The sequence below is a fragment of the Leptopilina boulardi genome, unplaced genomic scaffold (assembly GCF_019393585.1).
Source record: "Leptopilina boulardi isolate dan_hultmark-lab unplaced genomic scaffold, ZJU_Lbou_2.1 LbouV2_370, whole genome shotgun sequence".
In the NCBI taxonomy this organism is placed as follows: Eukaryota; Metazoa; Arthropoda; class Insecta; order Hymenoptera; family Figitidae; genus Leptopilina; species Leptopilina boulardi.
The window spans coordinates 95,159-117,397 of NW_026137941.1; the positions used below are offsets into that span (position 1 = coordinate 95,159).

Consider the following 22,239-nt stretch of genomic DNA (forward strand, 5'->3'; position numbering starts at 1 on the left):
TGCCCTTAGGTTCTCGGGGTGAGTCAATATAGCGTGAGAGTCAATATAGGTGCCATTCGCTCGATTATTAGGAACTATTTTTTTTTTATTATAAACAATTTACTTCAATTTACAAATTCATATTTACAAAAATTTATAAACATAAATAATAACAAAAAAATAATTATTATTATTAATAATTAGGTTTATTATTAATAATAATAACCAAGTAATATATTTTTAATTCGGAATTTATATTTTCATTTAGAAATTTTTTTCTTTTTCTTACATTTATTGTCTTTTAAACATCAGTATAATGGGAATACGACAATGTCTTCGTTTCTTTAACAGTGATTAAATGACATAAATGCATCAACGTGATATTCTAATTTGTCGTAATTTGTAAAACCTAATGGTCACAGTCGAATTATTTTCGTACTCTCTTGTTTTCTCCAACAGTCGTTTTCCGCATCTTTTCATATAATATCTTTTTTTAAATATAAAATATAAAATTAAATTAAATATTATTTCACATAAATTTTTTTTTATTCAAAAATAATTTTGCAGAATTTTAATTTTTAAACAAATTTTCCGTATTTTGTATATAATTTGCATAAAAGAAAATATTGAAAATATATAATAATGTTAATTAATAATAAAATAAAAATTAATTAATTATTAAATACGAATATAAAAATTAATGATGTGATGAGTTTTATGGAAAAAAAAAAGAAATTTTTTTATTTAGTTAAATATTTTTTTTTTTCCCCGGTAGCGGAAAATTATTTGAAATTTTATTGTTACAATAGTTTTCAAAGAAATGAAATTACTTTCACTGTAAAATTAATTTTGTGTTTTCAATTTTTATTTGTTCTCTATTTCAATAATTTTCAACTTTCCTGTTTTTTTTTTTTTAATTTTTCTCGCAGATTTTTTTTTTTTATTACTAAAATTGATAAAGAGAAAAATTATATAATTTATCTAATTATTTTTTTTCTTGTTACAGATTATACTGCGTTTATGGGATCTCCGTGTATATATGTGTAGTGTGTGTTAATGTTTTTTTATAGTTCGTGAGTGATAATTTAAAAAAAAAGTGAATTTTTTTCCGAGTTAATATTATATAGTGTCAAAGTGAATTTCTGCATATATCAATCAACATAATCAAGGATTCAAAAGCAGTGTGTGTGTGTATCTTCGATATCGGTGAGTTTATCTTTAAATTATATCAAAAAGTTGATATTTATTTACTAGAAATTAGAATTATTTAGATCTATTTCGTATTTAAAGAGATAAATGTTTGCAAAATTTTACTGAAATTCTCGCGTATGGAAAATTGCGCTCAAGATGCTGAACTTTATAAATAATTGCGTAAATCTAGAATTCAAATTTCATTCACTGAAATGAATCTTATGTGGAGTATATATTTATATACCAGAGATGGAAAAATTAACTAAAGATAGTATCATATATAGAATAACTGCGAGAATTTAATCGTGAGCATTGAGCAATAGTCTCTCTCTCTCTCTCTATCTTTCTCTCTCTTTTTCTCTCTCTCGGAAGGGCGCAACTATCTTTGCGCATAAATTGAGCATAATTTGCATAATTAGAATAACTATTCCTTATAGTTCCTTTTACTTTTTTTTTGTTCTACAATTTATACAACGATTAGAATCAAATCCATTTTTTTGCTACACAACATCATTGACCATTATTTCTTTCTTTTTTTTTTTTTTTTTTAATATTCATTAGAACTGAAAAAAATTTACTTCATTCAAATAATTGGTTAACTTGACTATCATCAAATAATTATTTTTTGAGTCAATTAAAGGGTATTTATTTCAAAAATAAATTGTTCAAATTATTTCATTGAAATAAAAATTATTTGGTTTTCAAGTAAATATTTATTTGATAATAGTAAAATAATTCTATTATAAATTTTTTTCCGTAGAAGAAAATTTTTTGAATTGTTTTCTTTGTTTATTATTGTCTTCTCTCATCTATTTCAACATTGTATAGAAGTAATCAATTTGATTGTTTTCTGATTGCACATACGCATATATTTATTATTGTCAGTATAAAAAAAAAGGATTGGTCGCGATTTATATATCTTGTTTTGTTGTGAGATTAACTCCCATAATAATCAACTTTAAAACCAATTATAATATAGGCTAAATTCCTCGAAGTTTGCTTGCAGAGGCTCCCTTTTTAAGTGACTTGCATAATATAATTGAACCATTATCCGGTGTCAGGTGAAATGTCGATATAGTACACACACATATATATATATAGGAATCGTTATTTTATGATCAGTATAGTCAAGTAAAATGTCGCAATACATTGATAATTATCATTGCGCCTGTTCTGTCAGGTTAATATTGCTCTCTATTGGATTATTTCACCAGAAAATTATTGCTGTTGTAAGTTCGTTGCCTCTTATATATATAGTGACTTTGAAATTGCTCAATGACCCCTAATACAAAAGGAGTAAAATTTTTTTATAATTATGAAACTTACATTTACTTACTGTTTTTTATTGATTTATTTTTACTTATTTTAATAATTTGGATTCTCTTTTGTCTCATTTAATTCTAGTCCCGAAAATTTTTCCATTTATTAGAATTTTATTAGAACTTATTGTATTTATTTATTTACTTATTTTATTTGTATTTATTTATTTACACTGAGAAAAAAAATTTAGTGTTTGCAACAAAATTGTTTGGTTAGGCAATGTTGGTTCTTGTAACCAAATTTTGGTTGGCTGAAACAAAATCGTAGAGTTATCTCAACCTAAAAAATTTGGTTGAGCTAACCAAACATTTTTTTTATGTCAACAAAAAACACTCAACCAATTTTTTTGGTTGACTCAAACAAATAGTTTGGTTGCTTAAATACCAACAAAACTTTTTTTTTGGCCCAACCAAATTTTGGTTGCTCTGACTAAACATTTTTCTCAGTATACTTATTTATTTATTTGTTTTATAATTTTAGTTTCTTTTTCTATTTTTGATTTCTTTTTATATTTTTTTTTCATTCATTTTGCTAAAGAAGGAAATGAAAAATTTAAAAAAATTGTTTTCGGAAACTAAAGAGATTAAAAAAAAACCTACATTTAAAGCATAAATAACTGTAAAAGACGTAAAATATGCATACATATTATAGACTTTCAAAAAATATATATAGTATAAATAATCTCATATATAATATATATTAGTAGACAGTAAACGATCACCAATTAATTAGACTTTCCAATAATTTTGAAATTCACACGTATAGAGTTAAAACATCATTAGTCAATTGATTATAGCAAAATTACGTAAAAGGAATTGCAATTTGACATTTAAAGGCAGTTTTTTCGCATATAGCTATTTACGCAGTTAACTTGGTATACACACTATTTCATTTTTTTTAACATTCTATAATCTTAATCGGCATTTATCGAACAATTGTGCGAAAAGTTAGCTTTCCAAAACAATTTAGAAAAATTAATTATTTCTTCTAATAAAAATTCTATCATTTACCTTGATGGTGTAAAAAAACTATTTTTATTATTATTATTATTATTATTATTATTATTATTATTATTATTATTATTATTATTACACTGAAAAAAAAATTATTTGATTAAAATAATCGGTTACTTAACTATTATCAAATAAATATTTCTTTGTATTAAATAATTATTATTTGAGTCAATTAAATGGTATTTATTTCAAATAAAGAAATTATTGGTTCAAATACAGTTTATTTAATTGAAATAAAAATTATTTGGTTCGAGTAAATATTTATTTGATAATAGTAAAGTATAATTTTAGAAGCTGTTCTTTTTTTAAAATTGGATTTGGAATTGAATTTAGAATATTGAAATATTGAATAATATATTCGTATCGGATTTAAACCGTTTTGAGTATACTCCGTAATGATATAGATGCGATTTGCTTAGATTTGAAATTATTTAAAAATAACATTGAATTTTGTTTATTAGAGGCTATTGAGCAATCTGACACTTCTATACAGCACACATACTATGGCATTTAATAATGAGCTAATCATTAAGAGTATTTTACGGTTCGGCATAATAATTATATGGAATACATTTTGGCATTTACCATACTAGGCCTATCACGTTTTATCATGTGGCATATGCTATAAACCACTCCTTTCCTTTATATATATTGGACAACGATATTGATCTTAAATCAAGTCCAGAAAACTAAATCTAAAATACAATCATTTTTTTTTTCTAAATAAATTAAAATTCCAAATAAATTTATAAAATAGGAAAAATTTTTTTTTAATTAAAAAAGAAAGATTATTTTGAAATTTGAAAATGAGGTATATTTGATATGTATGTATCGATTTGGGTTTTTTTTTCTCTTAAGAGATAATGTATGAGAGATAGCAGACGAATTCCCTTTTTTCTGAGATAACCTTGCGTAATGTATATATATGCATTGCATGTGAAATTATTGCCGACCAGGTCAACTTGCATATAATACCTTGACATTTGGGATTCCAGGGTGAAAGTAATATTCCTCCCATCTTGTTATTTCATCGTGCGAACTGCGCGTAATTGTTTTTGCTGCATTTGCGTTTACGCAAATTATACTCTCCTGATCTGTAAAACTATATCTTTTCAATACGAAGTGTAATTTTTCTTTTTCTCCAATATCCCTATATTAATCTAATTTTTTCTTAGCTTTATCGCGTGTTTCCTCAATCTTGAAAATTTTGAATTTTTTATAGACGATTTTAAAAATTCTTTATATAAAGGGTTCGTGATTAGATTTATCAGTTTTAGATAAAGAAAATTTTCAGTTGAAAAAAAAACAATTAGTCAATATGATAAGAAAGTAAAAGTAGAATTGTATATAATTAATTAATTAATTAATATTAAATCACCCGGCACGACTGGCAATATGCCGCGTGAGTTAAGAGAGGAAAATGCGGAAGACACACATTGAAGTGTAGTAAATGGTCTAATTTCGTTAATTATACTTAGAATATACTTTCTCTTAGAACGACTTTCTCTAAAACTATAATATACTTTTTAAAAAAGTTCATTTTTCATGCTCCATATCATTGTCGTTTTCATTTTTAAGAATTTTGTATGTATTTCAAAACAAAAGAATTTTGTATAGAAAAAAAATTATCTTTTGCAAAATTGCGTACAAAAATTATGTACTAAGAACAAAAAACAAAAAAAAAAAGATAGCTAGTTGAAAATAAAATTTTACAATATATGAAATAATTTATAGTTGCGCTGTATGTTGATACTATAAAAATCGTACAAAGAACGTTATCATAATAAACAGATGAGCAATAAATTAACATGTGCGTGATCAGGGTGCTTATGTTGTTTCTATATAGACGCAACTGCAGTGAAAATAAAAATATTTAACCGCACAATCATGATTGGCGACGTTATAAATATTAGTAACATCTTGGTGCGTTAAATTCTTGTTAAATATAAACTAGTTCAATATAAAATAGTCTCTTCTCCTTCTTCTCTATATAGGTGCATCGTCGCTTTAATTCTTTTTGAAAAATTATCATTATCTTCTCATTAAACACAACCTCTGCGTGCTTGTACCTTCTTTCAACTCTTAATTAATGAACATCCTAACCTCTGACATTATTTCATAAATTATAAATTTACTTTAATTATTTTAATATTTTCGCTCTCACTAAATATTTGAATTAGAGAAAATTTGTTCTACAATTTCTACTAATTTTTATTAAATTAATTAATTTTAATTAATTCTAGTTTTCCCTAATTTTTTTAGTGAAATATTACTATTTGATTTACTAATATCTTTTTTTTTTACTTTTAGTGAAAAATAACTGAAAATTAGTAGAAATTTTCCCTAATTTTGAATTATTGAACAAAATTTAAAGAGTGACTCATGTAAATAATAACATATCTTTTTCTTTTGCTTTCTATATTGGAGTATTGCGTTTGCTTGATAATTATTTCCCGTGTGTGAAAAAAAAATGTGTTAACCTACATATATAAACGATATGTTTTTTTTGAACTGATAATTAAAAATTTATAAAAATCTCCTACTCTAACCGTGAAAAAATTTCAACTCTCAAGGCTAAAAATATTTAATAATTTCAGCCTTGAATGTGTAGAAATGCTCCGTTTAACATTCCGGGTGGATTTTTTTTCATCACCTTTTTAAACCTATCTCTCTGTCTCTCTCTCTCTCTACTTCTTGGTGTAAATATATTCGTGCACGATATAATTATAAAACTGACGTTTTTTTTTCTTGTTATTATTTACAATAATAATTCTATAGAGAAAAAATTTTTAGCAATTACAATCCTTGAAAGGTTTTTGATTACAAAAACAAAAGAATATGGAAAAGTAATAAAAAAAGTGCTCTTTAAATTTTAATCAGTAAATTTTAGTAAATATGAGTCACTTATTTAGAGAATTCGTTCACTAATTTAAATTAATTATTAAAATTGTAATTAATTTGAAAATTTTTGCTTTTGAATTAGAGAAATACTAATTTTATGATAAAATTTTTTTTTTTTGCTATTAGTTAAATTTTACAAATTTAATATCAAAAAGTGAGTTACTAATTCAAATTATTTTTTTTTTACTAATTCTGATTTATATTTCCAATTAGATATTTATCTAATTATATCCTCTCTAATTAGGTTTTTATCACTTGCGATTAAAATAGTGGATCAAAACATTTTTTAAAAAAAAGAATATATTTTTTTTCCTCTTGCCTAATGGTTGGTAATTTACCAGTGATAACTTTAGGTTTTTTTTTCTCACTTGACAAGTCACTATATCCGGACACGATATTTCATTTAATAATAATAATAATTATGATACGCAACTAATGATATGTTAATATTCGCACAAATAATTCCTATGCGTCCTAGAAAGATCATTTTCGATATATTAAAATTTTCTTTTTTTTTAAAAGAAACAGTTATTAATAAAATGAATTTAAAAAAAAATAAATTTAATATAAAATAAATGATAAAAAAATAGTGTGTGCGACACGAGATTGTCAATTAGGAAATAATCTTGATTTTATTCATGAATATACATTTTCCAACAAAATGAGTACATCTTGACTTTTTGACACGAACAAAATATATAATATTTTAAAACATGATTATATACAGCATCCGGCGTCATTCTTCTTTGAAGTTCAGGAATCAGTATGTATGTGTATGGACTATTTAATTTCCCCGAGAAAGAGAGATATGCACTTGGTGGCCGTGTCTCGTTTCATGTGCGACATATTGATTATGCCAATTAACGGTAACTATCTCCTCGTTTATAGGCAGCCAGGAACTGCAATACCTAGGTAAATCCGATGGAAGGAATCGACATTGGCACGTGGCAATGCCTCGAGACTAGTAGACATTTATACTCCACTAGACTGGAAATAGTTTCCTGATTTTAAATCAGATTAAATTTTCCTATTTTTGGCTTCTTGAAAAAAAAATCGCATGTCTCCCATTGCTGATAAAAAAAATATAAATTAGTTAGAATTTTATTAGATATATAATTTTCTTTTAGTTGAATTTTTATTTGTCGCGAATTTTAAATCAATAAAAACTTTGTGGCTATTTTTTGACAGTTAATTTTAAAATTCGCACCCAAAAGTTTCTGGCGGAAGGATAAATTTAATCTTTCGTGAGGTTAAAAGCAGTAGATATATTCTGCGTCTGCGCAGAAACTGTATGCATTCTGCGCAGACGCAGAATCTACTTTCTTTAACCTCACTGAAGATTAACGGTGAAAATGTGCTCTATGAAATAAAAATTTTATCAAATTGATTTTTTATTCATGCGCATCTCTATATAGTATTTTGTATTATACTTAGTTTAGTATTTTTTATTTCTGAAATTTAAAAAAAAATTTACAAAATGGTTTTAAAAATTATTGTCTACCAATTACAATCGATTTTTACAATACCTTTTATTAAAGAAAATTGTAGAATTGCTGCCATACTATAGGGAGTTAAGATCTAAAAGATTGAAAGATTCGAGAAGGTAAAACCGTATTCTATATTGACAATAATCAAAAGGAGAAAGAGAGAGAGAAAGATAGAGAATGTTCTTGGATTTTCGATCGTATGTCAGAGATTTCGAGGGGGCAACGAAAGACGTTGATTCGAGAACTAGTTTTCGCTATTATCCATTCTTTGGATCTTATTTACAGGATAGGATTAGAGACAACCATTATTTAATGCCAACGATACATAGACGGCTTTTTAACCCGTTACATGCATGCAATGTGTAATATATTTCATTGAGCGTTTTGGAATGCGCGAATAGATTCTTCTGTTAAATAATAATCATCTCTCTATGTGTGTGTAGGACAAAGACAATAAAATGTCTTTAACACAAGTTAAAAACACCTTCAATAGTGCCTTCTGGATGTTTGGATTATGACGCTAGTATAAATACAATTTATAGACTGAAATAAAATTCTTTTATGATATAGAAATACTATTCAAAGGGAGTCTTTCATATATATATAGGATGATTCGAATAAAATTCACTCGACTGTAAATTTTCCTAAAGGATATATATTATATCCTTGATAAGAGAGTCTGATTTACTGAACTGGAGCTTTAATGTCAGTATATAAATATTTGTATTTACAATTAGTTTCCCGTATTTAATATCTTTGCTTTCTTTTAATTTCAATAAGAAAACATTTTTTTAGACAATATTTAATGGAATTTCAAAAATAAAGTATTACTTCCGTAAAGTAAATTCTTAAATTGTTTGGAATTTTTGGCAAATTTTTCTCCAGAAGCAATAAAAAATGATATTTCTAATAGTTACTTTCGAACAGTTTAGTAGGTTTTATTTTTGTAAGTATATAGTAAATACTTTATATTTTTTTCCATGTGAAAAAAAAGAATAGATTTTTTTGTGTTGGGGATTTTTAAAACTATATTTCACATTTCTGAAATGTTTGAACCTTTAATCTGACTATTGGGAATTTCATTATATATTATAAATATAGTGAATCATTGCGGTTTAGAATTGTCAGATAGTATCGATTCTGAGCAATATATATAGTGAAGAATCGAGGAATCTTAAGCGCGACGACCTTTTTAAGGACGAAGTGAATGTATTTTAGAATCAGGAACACGTGATTTTCACTTAATTACATACAACTCATTGCCTTTAACCCCAGCGGCTTAATTTGAAATAAATCATTAGTAATTAAACAATTAACATTTGTGCTCTTCCCTATTATACAATTCGCGTATAATAAAATTCAAATAATTAATTTTTTTAACTTCAAATAAATTGATAATTCATTTGTTTAATTTATAATTATTTTCTATAAAGAATAAAACAAAGTTATAATAGAGACGTAAGAAAATTTGATTCAAAATATCAATAATTATATATATTATAAGTTATTTAATCTTTTAAAAATACTTTTAGCTTCGCTTTTAGCTGAGATTTAATAATCAGGTTTTCACACTCAAGCTGATTTGCATATTAATTTCATGATTTGTTTTATATAATACTCTGAAATTATATATATATATATATATATATATATATATATATATATATATTGAATATAATTAAAAGTTTGAATTTGAAATTATAGTTTGTAATCTTAAACGGTAATTTTGTATTAATTATTCATAATATATTTATTAGCATTAATAATTGTCCAGTAATCAACTAAATTACACACCTCATCAAAATCACCTTTTTAACTGTCAATATAATTAAAAGTGAAAGTGAAATTTAATTTACAAAACATTAATAATTTGTTTGAATATGAAATGAATTTGCAAATCACTTGTGTCTTTTTTTTGTAATCATATCATATATAGAGATGAGTTATTCTTAGCATAAATGTTTGTTTTCTTTATATACATATATTGGATATGACTTTAAAATGAAGATAGTTTAAAAGATGAAACGACAAACGCCAAACATCGTTATCTGAATCCCTTCGAATGGGACGTCAAACCACTAACTTATCAAGCTCTTTGAAGGCTTCTTCATTTTTTTCATTTTTTTTTTATTTTACCGACTAACGACCACGCTTTCCGCTATATTGACGTCCAATAAATACAGGTGTAGCATGTGTGTGTGTGCTGAATCAGTCGACTCTAATTTTGTCATCTTGTCATGCAATTTAAACCTGACATCGTAATCTTATCAATTTGGGCCTTATATTTTTTTTTATAATAATATTTATTATAAATATATTATGGAATTCAGGCCAAAAGTATATCTTCGTTTTTTCTCTCTTTTAAATTGTTCAAAAATTGGATATTAAATTAGATTTTTGCGTGAGCCAAAAAATTTTGTTTTGTTCACAAATCCGATTTGTGTATTTCCCATAAACACAGAAAATTATTAAGTATATTAAAATAAGCTGCACTCAGAAAAAAAATATGTTTGAACCAAATGTACAATTTTTTTATATTTACCCAATTTTTTGGTTAGTTCAAACAAAATTTGTTTAATTCAAATAAATATTTATTTATGATCTAAATAACTGTTTGGTTTATTTTAATAAATTTTTTGAACAAAGAAAAAATATGATTGAGCTAAATAAACGTTTGGTTTATGCAACCAAATGTTTGGTTAACTGTATATTAATGCATTTATTTTGTTGATTTAACCAAAATTTGGTTGCTTCAAACGAATTTTTTTCTGAGTATGCAACGCTTATTATTTTAATCCAATTTTGCTTATTTTAATACCAAAATGGATTATAATAAGCAAAATTGGATTAAAATAATAACCGTTGCAGCTTATTTTAATGCCTTTTAATTTTCTCTGAAATCAGCTTTTTGTGGAGACTACAACTGCAGTTTGTAAATCCTGTAACACAAGAAATTTTTTTTCCGTGTGCGTCCCTTATAATATAAATTTAATCGATACTTTCATCTGTTAATTTAATTTTTGTTTCCTTAGTGTTTGAAGCCTAAAAAATCAATGCACGACTCTTATCTCGTCTAGGAAAACTCGAAGTTGAAATTATTTTTTTTTTATGTAATTCAAGCTGTGTATTTATGAGTTCAATTTGAGCTGGTGTTGACCACTGTCATATTATGCAAACAGATTGAAAACAATAATAAAATAAATAGCTGTAGAAAGTAGAGAATTATACTTGTGTGGAATATTTTCAGTATAAATGTAATGGTATATATATCGTATCGTGATCTGAGTATATATATGTATATACACTGTATGGTGTCGCCCACGCGACCAGGAAGCAACCTGACCACGAATGTGGAGCCTGCATTCCACATTGTTTATCAATTATTATATCGCTATCCTTAAGACCTGGCCGTTCGTTTCTGTTGTTTTCTAAACCTTCCTAGTTACTGCAACTCTCGAGTCTTGTAATTACTGTATTTATACAGCACACAATGACGCGCCAATCGTTTCTTTCTTCAGCGTCCAATTACCAGCTCAGTGTCGCAAAAAGGCAAAAAAAAAAAAAAAGCCACACTATATACTTTCAACCGTTACCTGTGAATCTATTTTTTATTATTTACCTCCTGAAACTTGGTTTTCATTTCTTCGAATATAATTTTTCTTGTGTATCATTTTTTTTGCATATACTTTTATTTTTGTGAAGAAAGATTAAGTTGATTAGAAAAATCGTTTTTAAGGCGCAGTATTTTTCTCTATAATGTTTAGGATAGAAAATTTTCTAATATAATTTATGTGCGGTCTTGTTATATATTATGGGTGAGTAAATGCTCATCGTTATAGAAATTTATTTTGCGAGTTTGGTAATAAGTGAAATTTAATAGGAGCTATTAGGGACTTTTGTTTATAATAAACTTTGAGTAGTGGGGAAGTATTTCGATATATAGAAATATATAAAAAAAAAATTGAAAAGGAAATATAATTTGTTGAGTATAAAATCTATGAGATGTAAGGGACTGACATTAATGCTAGTTTACCGTCACACGAGTGAAATATTCCGGTAACTTGACCGATAATTTACAGTATACGCACACACAAAATGCTCGGAGCTGTCATTTTAAGTCACGTATGCGCATAAGGGAAGTCCTCTCGTTGAACTTCGCAATAGGTGTTGCACAGGTTGTAAATTACATATACTCTACATTGACGTTACTCCCTTTTATATATATATATATATTTCACTGAAACCGTTTTACAAAAGACTCCGTGACTTTGCATAATTTTCCAATATTTCTCATACAGGAAAAAGTCGATAATTTTTTATTTTAATTTCTTTTATACTTGAATGTGCATACACTGTAAAAGAATTTATTTGATTCTAGTAATCGATTACTTGACTATTTTATTATTCTATTATTTAAACAGTAAAATCTGTATTTATCATTAGTCGGTAAAACAGACGGTTGAAGCAGTCAATTCTGCATTATGATTGGTCGGTAAAACAGACGGTTTAAAGAGTCAAATCTGCATTATCATTAGTCGGTAAAACAGACGGATTTAAAGAGTCAAATCTGCATTATCATTAATCGTTAAAAAAAGAAATAAATTATCAAATAAATATATTTATTTGTATTAAATAATTATTATATTTGAAGATACTGGATCAAATACAATTTTTTTTATTTTTGATTATTTTTGATTATTTGTATCAAATAAATTTTTTTTCAGTGTTTATTAATTTAAAGAGAATCATAAATGTTAAATATGTGGCGGTTCACACAGTAGATAAATTCGATTTTGGTCAGACGGTTTGAAGAGAATTTCTTCTTATATAGATTAGGGTTCAATGTCGTGATCTTTGGATCCTAGATCATAGTTCTTTCTCGATTATAGTGATCTAGCCACGGCCGAGCTGATCGGTTGACTAAGATCACCCTTTTGCCTTCTGTTCGCGATTTATTTACGTCGCGATCTTTCCACGTATATATATATATATATACTGTTATTTTGTATTTTTTACATTATAGGTATTACACAGAGTAATACAGAGTGATATATATTTACAAATTTTTCATATTAAAGGAAACATTTCTTTGACCCTATATATATATTAAAGAAATGTTTCAAATAAATTTTATTTGGTTTAAATAAAAATTTTATTTGTCCTAATTAAATTTTTTTCTTGTGCTAAATTAATTTTTCATTTAAAACAAATAAAAAGTTATTTTACTAAGAAAAATATATTTTTATTTAATTCAATTAAAATTTATTTGTCTCAAATAAATGATTTCTTTAAGTGCAGACAAATTTTTTTCTGTGTGAGAAAAACAGTGACTGATTATTTCCTTCTTCTTCTTCTTCTTGAACGAAATTATTAACTTTAACAGATGATTATGCGTAGTAGATCGAATAACGTAATTAAAATATGATTAATGAGTTCTTTATTGAAATATTACTTGCATATATATATATAGGAAGCGAGAATTGAAACATAAAGGCGTGAAAACTAGATGAAGTGGGAATGATCCTTGAACGTCCTTTGAAGAATATATATAAATATAATATATAGACTTGGGTGCAAAATGAGACAGGTTTCAGGGTGGAATTTGAATTCAGCTGATTATCTTATACAGAGTTTACATAAGATTTGCGCGCATACAACTTACATAACGAGGTCTAATCCAATGCACCGCACGGGATCACCATGCTCGTTCCCGTTGCACTCACAACATTAGAGATCCTAGATGTAGTTTTCTCGTTAGTCCCCGCGATCGATATAGGGGATTTCGCAGTAGAATTCTCGCAAGTGTACATCAAAAAAAAAAAAAAAAAAAAAAACAGCTATTGCTCACGACGCACTTGCCTCTCAAAGTCAATGATGCCAATATATGTGTACATGTTTCTTTATATATATATATATATATGTGGGGGCACACATGCAGTGGCTATATCTCTTTCTCTCGACGAGAGCAAAAGATGCTGCCCCGCCCAAACGCCCCCATATTATTTCCTCGTTAGCTGCCTCGACCCCGTGCCCGCGTGTGGTGCAATGCACTAATGAAAAACAAAATGCGAGTTTTCTCTGAGAAAATTATGTGTCTATAGTGTACGCACCTTCAGTGAGATGCATTGATTATTGCGCGAGAGAGTTTCACCAGGTAGTTATGTGCCTTGAGGCATTCTGGAAATTTGCAAAAGAAAACAGAAGTTTTCAATTCGATAAATGGGTTATTATTTGAAAAATGAGGACACTGAAAAATTTATTTGAAAGTTTATAATATATTTAAAGTCTGCTTTCAGTGAAGCAAATCAGTTCTGAGGATTCGTATAATTAAGTAGTAAAAGTCAATTTTAGCCAGACAGTGGATTTTTCTAAATTTGGTAATAGTAGTAAAAGAAGGTTTTAACTAGGCAACGTTTTTTTTTCTAAATTTACTGTCAGTAGTAAAAGAAAATTTTAGTCAGACAATGGCTTTTTCTAAAATTACTATCAGTAGTAATAAGAAGTTGTAATCGGACCACGAATATTTTCTAAATTTGGTATCAGTAGTAATAATCAATTGTAGTCAGACAGTTGATTTCTCTGAATTTAGTATTAGTAGTAAACGTCCGTTTTAGGCAGACAGTGAATTTTCCTAAATTTAGTAATAGTAGTAAAAGAAGGTTTTAGTCAGACAGTAACTTTATCTAAATTTGGTATCAGTAGTAAAAGTCAGTTTCAGTCAGATAAATGTGAAAAAAATGACTAAAATAACAAATTTTGAAACAAAATTATAAAATTAATTATGCAATTCGACAAATATTGATTGGCTGATAAAACATATATATATATATATATATATATATATATATATATATATATATATATATATATATATATATATATATATATATATGGCAAAGATGAGTCGACGCCAGTGCAATTATACGAATGTTCGAGAAATTTAAATTACTATATAGCAACTGTAAAGTGTAGTGTGCAGCAATGATTTTATCAGCTTTGCATTAGCCGTAACGGAGTGTCGAGTATATCTTGATATAATTATATTTATCATACGATTATTTCTTATACACTCTGTTACGTAAGAGAATCAAATGCTTTTCTCTACATATACAATATAAGATAAATAATAATAGGAAGGCTAACCGCGATTGACGAATCGTTAGATTATTTATAGAAAAGGGGGAAAGATCGATTTTATACACAAGGCGATCAATATCAAAACGTTGACATATCGATCGTGTTAAATCGCATCGACATAATCTATATAGATATATACACGCATATATATATATCTAATTTATCAATTATTTTTCAATTCATTTTCAAATAGAGAAGAAAAGGATAATATATAATTTTTGACAAATTATTTCTGATTGAGAAAAATATTTTACTATTTTACTTTACTTTCTTAGAAAGTATAAATAAAATTCAATATATAAGAAACATATTTCTTAGAAAATTAATAAACAAGTGAAAGATTTATGCAAATATGAAAACAATTTTTGTTAATAACAAATAAGTGAATATTAATCTATAAAATAAAATTTCCCAACGAAGGTAATTTTTATCGTATACTTGGAAAAATTCTACTAATAAAATGCGAGAATTCATAATAATTTAAGATTTTAGATTTAAAAAATAGAAAACAATAAATAAAAACAAAAGAAAATTCTAAACAATTGTAATTTATCTATATATATATATATATAAGAATAACATTTGGGTTTATGCAGTAAAAGTTTATTTCTTTGAATGCGTTCGCAATATAGTCAAGTCAGTGAAACGTGACTGGAGTTTGTTATTAAGTTAATATCGTTTTCCATGATAATGGTAATTTAGGGGCCAGTTTCTTTTCAATGAATTCTTGCGCGAGCAAAACTCCCCTTTTTTTCCTTATAATATAATATGTCCAGCTCGTAATTATTAAAGTTATGACAAGCAGAAACGCATTTTGCGACTTTCTTTATGCACTCTTACTTTTCAAAAGGTCTTAATAGATGCGATTACATGCACTTTAACAGCTTGAGTATATTATAAACTATTTACTATATAATTTTTAAATCTCTACGTCCAACTACAATAGCGATTTTTTATTACTACTAATATCAAAAAAAAGACAAAACAAAACAAAAAATTAACAAGTTCAAGTTTTATACAAAAACTGAAATTACATTTTCAATTAAACCATTTTGTCTGCCTGCAACTGACTTTTTTTTACTGATATAGAGAATTTAGAAATTTGTATTCTGACCTAAACTGTCTTTTGCTACTAAGACAAAAAATCAGTAGGAGATGCAGGCGCATAGTAATTGAATGAACTATATAGCGCTCCTCTAGCGGTGGCGTCTTCAACTAAAATACTCCCCCTAGTGATGGCGTCCTCAACTAAAGCGCTATTCAATAGTAACGGTTACTATTGAAATAGTTGCCATGGTAACGAAACCCTAAAAAAAGAAATAATATAATAAGTACCGTATCTTATAAATATATTTGTCTGATTAATTCAATAGTTAATTGGGGTATTTAAATTTCAAATAATGGAAACAATTTGATAAAAATTCAAGAATTAATTAATATCAATTAATTCAATTGTGGTATTTATGTTTTGAAAAATAGAAACAATTTGAAGGACAAATATACTGAAGGCAAATAAATTTAGTTTCAAAGACACAGACAATTAGTTTCTAACAGATATTGTCTCTTAGATAATGATCGTAATTAGATTTGTATCAATTAGTTAGTTGCTATCTGAATAGAACCGTTTTTAATAGAGATCATGCGGTTGAATAATTAACTCTTTAAATAATTGACATATACATATATATATATATAGATTATGGAAAAGATTCATTTTAGTTGGAAAAGAATTAAAAATTCCACCGTTAGTAATTAGATATATGTGTTTAATTGAAAGTCATTATATAGTGCGGATATAAAAGCGGACGCCAATGTTTATATCAAAGTGTCTGTTTATAGAACATATGCGGTAGTGCCTTCCATAAGGAAAACTTACGTGGTGTGCAAGATAAGACGCTTGTATATATATATATATAAAGGCTAGTACCATTTTTATTTGTTTGGAGAAAAGTTACGCAAGATATATCTCGTTACTAGATAGAAATACCTGTAATAATCGATTGAGTCGACAATGGAGAAAGTTTGGGGCGAAAGAAACCCTAAGAAACAAGATCACTTCATGTGCACTCATTGGCGCTGAATCTAAATCGACGATTAATGATTTGCCATAGATAGTATAACACTATCATTCCGCTTTCTGCGCTTATAAGTTGTGGGTGTTGTCTGTTCATTTTATTGTGTGTGTATAATATTAGCAATGACGTAACTGCGACCCCTAAAAAATTAAATTACACTTACGGAGATTATAATCTGTATTATATTATATAATAATATGATCTAATTTACCTTTTGTATATAGACAATTATTTTTTTTTTTTAATCATACAATTATTTTTCAATTTTCAAACTCTTTTATATTTAAATTGAAATCAAATAATTATAGATACTAATCTATTTTTGATATTGGTACGATTTTTGTTCGATAGGAAAAAGGCGTTTAAAATTTACTACAAAAATTACAACTAAAATACTCAACCTGTTGCATTCTTAGATCGTTAATTGCATTAAGTATGACTTGGCAAGTGTAATTATATCGCTTATTCACGTTTTACGAGCACATCCGGATTCTTGTGCTAGTTTTTATCACCGCGCACTAATTATTTACAAATGACTCCATTTTTTCGGAAAAAAATATAATTTTTTAAATATAATTTTAATATATTTTAATATATCATTTTTTTTTTAAATATTTTTGATTCCTTAATATAATAAATATTTGTATTTATACACTGAAAATAATGAACTATATATGAAAATTAAACCTAGCGGTGGCGTCCTGAACTATATACAGTTCCCCCAGCGGTGGCGTCTTTAACTAAAAATACTCCCCCTAGTGATGGCGTCCTCAACTAAAGCGCTATTTTTATTTGTATTTCCATTTCTACTTATCTTGATCTGAAACTTTGAGCTATTTGAAATTTTGATTTATTTATTGCAGAAAAGTTATTATTTTGTAATAATCTCTTATTTACACCTTTTTTTTCTAGTCGAGTTATTTCTATAATTTTATTTTCATACATATAACAGTTGAATCTTAACGTGCAAGATTTGAGAAAATACATTATTTACAAGGTATATAGCGTTATATACAGTTTGGGGAAGAAAAAAAATTATGTTTGAGGAAGTCGTTAACCCAGAACGGGAGTATGGCGCGAATTACGATGGATGTAAATAATACATGGGGAGAGGCAACGAACATATAAATTTACGAGAAAATAATCAAAATTGTGATTCGTATAATATATATATATATATATATATATAATAATAATAATACGGTTCGTAAAATCAAACAATATGTCGATTCAGACATTTTATACAAAAGAAAAGAAAAAAAAGAAGAATTATAAAATGAAAGTCAATTCGCGTCGAATATTGGCATTCAAGTGTCTGTAAAATAGCATTTTGTAAAATATAATTCATAAATTAAAAAAAAAATATATATATATATATATATATAAACAGATTGGTGAATCGTAAATTTTGTTGTGAAAAATATTAATGCCTTGCAATGCGGAAATAGATAATATTTTGATTATAATAATTTGAATTTTGAAAAATATCCCGAGGCGAAATTTGAATCCTCTTTAGCTTCCCTTAGAACCTAAATAGGCCCTCTTTACGATCTTGTAGACTCCCGTAGGCCCTCCTTTGAATCCAAACGTGGAAGAAAGGTAAATTTGCGACTGGTTGAGGAAGCTAAATAGGGTCTAGTTCGATTAAAAAAGTACAAAAAAATGCAAAAAAAAACTCTTTTAATTATTTTGATTAAAGCAAAATGAATTTTTTCTTCACACAATATTTCTTTAATTACCCTTTAAAAACTGGAATTAACATATTTTGAAGCGTTTTCAAAAAATTAATAGAATTAGAGCAATTTCAAAATTTTCAATATTTTAATCAATTTTTAGACCCTACTTTAAATCCAAACGTGGAAGAAAGGGAAATTTGCGACTAGTTGAGGAAGCTAAAGAGGGTCTGTTTAACCCTACTTTACTCCTTGTAAATTAGGGCTTAAATTTCGCCTCGGGATATTATTGAAAAATAAAAAATAATTAGGTATTTTTTTTTGTTTATTATAATTTATTTTATTTTCTGTTTTCAGGTGTTTTTTGTTTCTTGAAGAAAAGGTGTTTGTTCCAGAGCTACTACAGATGTCTATTGCTGAAGCAGTTCAATGTAAGTCCAATTTTTTACCCTGAATTAATATTTATATTTTGGAATTTACCCTCTTAAACTGAATTAGTATAATTTAACTAATATGAAGAATTAACGTGACTAACTTTTTGATACGAATTAGTTAAAATTTACTATACTGAATCAGCAAAACGGTTTTGTATCACTAATTTATTATAGTTAAATTATAATTTATATCAAAAAGCCAGTTACGCAGATTTAAAGAATCATAATATTGAAATAATTTATAACATAATTAATTAAATTTTCACACTGAAAATATTTATTTAATTCAAATATTCGATTACTTGACTATTTATCAAATAAAATAATTACTTAAATCAAATAATTTTTGAGGATATTTATTTATTTCAAATACAGAAATGATGGGTTTAAATATACAGTTTATTTGATTCAAATAAAAATTTGTTGATACAAATAAAAATTATTTGATACAAATAAATATTTATTTAATGATAGTCAATTTTTTGAATGAAATATAAATTTTTTTCATTGGCATAAAGTAACATTTTAATACAAGTTTTTTTTTAAATTAAAATTTCGCGTTTTATATTAAAAAAAAAGAAATTCTCTTATGATTACGCGGAAAAAATTAATTTTAAATATTGCAAAAATAATTAATTACGATTATAAAATTATAATTAAATAAGGAAACAGGTTTTTATATATACAGTATCCTATAGGCGTGATTCTTTCTCTCTACTCAAGTAGTGAAAATAGCGGTCTATTTTTTTTCTTTTTTTTTAAATGAAGCACTTTAGAAAGGTATAACTAACACGTTCACGCATTAGCGTTAACGACAACGGATCTGTAACTGATATATCGTCACGCGGCTATTGTGAACACAAAACTATCTTTGCGCGCGCTTATAATTAATTATAATTGAACCAAGCCTCATCGCATTGTTTAACATCTTCTTATTAATGTTTCAAACATTATCAGACCTAATTCACACACCCACAACTTTCACGATAATATCGCAAAGTAATTTGGGTAAAAAATAAAAGAAAAATGGAAATAATATCTTAAATATATACGAATTTATATATACGCATAGGCAATTTCACTTGTTATAATAATTAAAATTCAAACGCGATGCGACTCTCATCTCTCTTATTCGACAAGTTATAGACTAAATTAACTTTAATTATTAATAATAAAAATAATAATAATAATAAGTAAATGTAATAAATTTTCTCATGTGAGAAAAACATGTTAAAAATACACTTAATGAATAGAACAAGTTTGGACGATGATAAGATTTATCGAGGAAAATACTTTGTATATACGAGAAACGAGAATTGTATTTTATTATTAATTTTCTTTATAGTTTTGTCGTGCGAAGCACCTCGGTTATATTATACGTGTATTAGATGAATTAGATAGTAAGGCGTGACGGTGTAGTAGCGAAAGGACGACCTTCACTATATATTATATTCACTTTAAAAAAGTTTTTCTTGCAAAAAGAAAAAAAAAATAGAGAAAAAAATTTTTGCATATGTTACACTTATATAGCGAATTCATAAATTATTCATAAATAATTTATCCAACAGTTTGGAATTTTTTTTACAATCATAAATTCACAGTTTACACAAATTTCATAACAATTAGTGTGCGGTTTAGAATATTTCTTGAAAATTCCACTCTTACTGACATTATGATAATTAAAGCAAAAAAAAAAAAAAAAAAAATCTCTTAAACAAATCAATTAAAGTTGTAATTAAAAAATATTTATCATTCGCGCAATTGAAATGTTTATTTATTTTTATATTGCGCTATTACTCTCCGCAGTATTTTTGAAAAGGGCGTTAGTTAATTTACATCTTATAATATAGATAAGCGATTCTTATAATTTATAAGTCAATTTCTATATCGTATATATAAGAAGTTTTAGATATCATTTTTTTTTTCTTTGATGCAAATTTTTCTCATTTACTGTTTAATGATTGAACATTATTTTTAGAAATTGATAGCTCATTGAAAAGAGAATGTATATATATGTTTAATATAAAAGGTGAAATAGAACATATATGCAGTTTTTAATAAACTGCAAAATGATTGTGAAATCGTTTCTATAATCTTCTATAACACGCATGATTAACAAAGTATACAGACAAACTAGAATCCCATGACTAATTGCTCAACCGCGGAAACAAACAGAGACTGTCCATCCATTTACTGCAGGAAACGAGTAAAGAGTTCATATAACCGCAATGAGAAAAATCCTTGAGAGATCCTTTGACAATTTTTTTTTTCCTCGTCATGCTGTCTTCTAATGTTATACTATTACTAATGATTAGAAAGTATACGACATTTGAAAAAAATAATAATAGACACTATCATTCATTTATCATCTGACAATTTAAATTTGTTTCGTATTAATTAAAATTTAACTGATTTAGCCATTTGAATAATTAAAAAAAAAAAAAATTGTCAAACTTTCGATCAATTTATTATCAAAAAAATTAATTTAATTACAACTATAAATTCTTTAAATAAATTAAAACAAAATTAAATTTAATAATAATTGTTGGTTAAATTTAAACCCCCCCAAGGTCGAAAAATTTTTTCGCGGCTTAATGCGAAGAGATTTTCGAGAATGTGTAAAATAAATAGACAACATGATGAGAAGGTATTTTGAGAAATAGGTATTTTCAATGAGGAATTTGGTTGTACGTAAATGATGGCAAGTCCAGACAGAGTAGACCTGCTGACAAGTCGGAGGTGGCCAAGAATTTGAACACGGAACCGCTAATGAGTTTTAAGCCTTTGAATTTGGATTAAACTTGTTGTATTTCGTTTCAAATTCCACCCCAAAAAAAATTCTCTTATTTGTCAATTCTCTTCTAATTACATTTATAAAATTACATTTCCTTAAATTTTTGATTTAATATCGCATTAATTTTCTTTTAATTTTTTTTTTGACAATAAACAAAAATTTAATTAATTCAGCAGATATATATTCAATTAGATAAATGTTATTGTAATTTGCATACCAAACATTTCTTGAATCT

The 22,239-nt window shown here is 26.3% G+C and overlaps 2 long non-coding RNA genes across 3 annotated transcripts in view; one reads left to right on the forward strand and one right to left on the reverse strand.

Annotated features, from left to right (window-relative positions):
* LOC127287420 (uncharacterized) overlaps positions 1 to 19,209 on the forward strand; it is a 34,957-nt gene extending 15,748 nt beyond the window's left edge. For both annotated transcript variants that reach the window (XR_007843877.1, XR_007843878.1), the window contains 2 exons: positions 986 to 1,185; positions 19,134 to 19,209. This is a non-coding gene — a long non-coding RNA (uncharacterized LOC127287420). The remainder of the gene's footprint in view (positions 1 to 985; positions 1,186 to 19,133) is intronic.
* On the reverse strand, positions 15,583 to 17,612 carry LOC127287421 (uncharacterized). Its single transcript, XR_007843879.1, has 3 exons — positions 17,505 to 17,612; positions 17,016 to 17,243; positions 15,583 to 16,335 (listed from the first exon to the last, which is right to left on the reverse strand). It is a non-coding gene; the product is annotated as an uncharacterized LOC127287421 (long non-coding RNA).
* Positions 19,210 to 22,239: the final 3,030 nt, after the last annotated feature.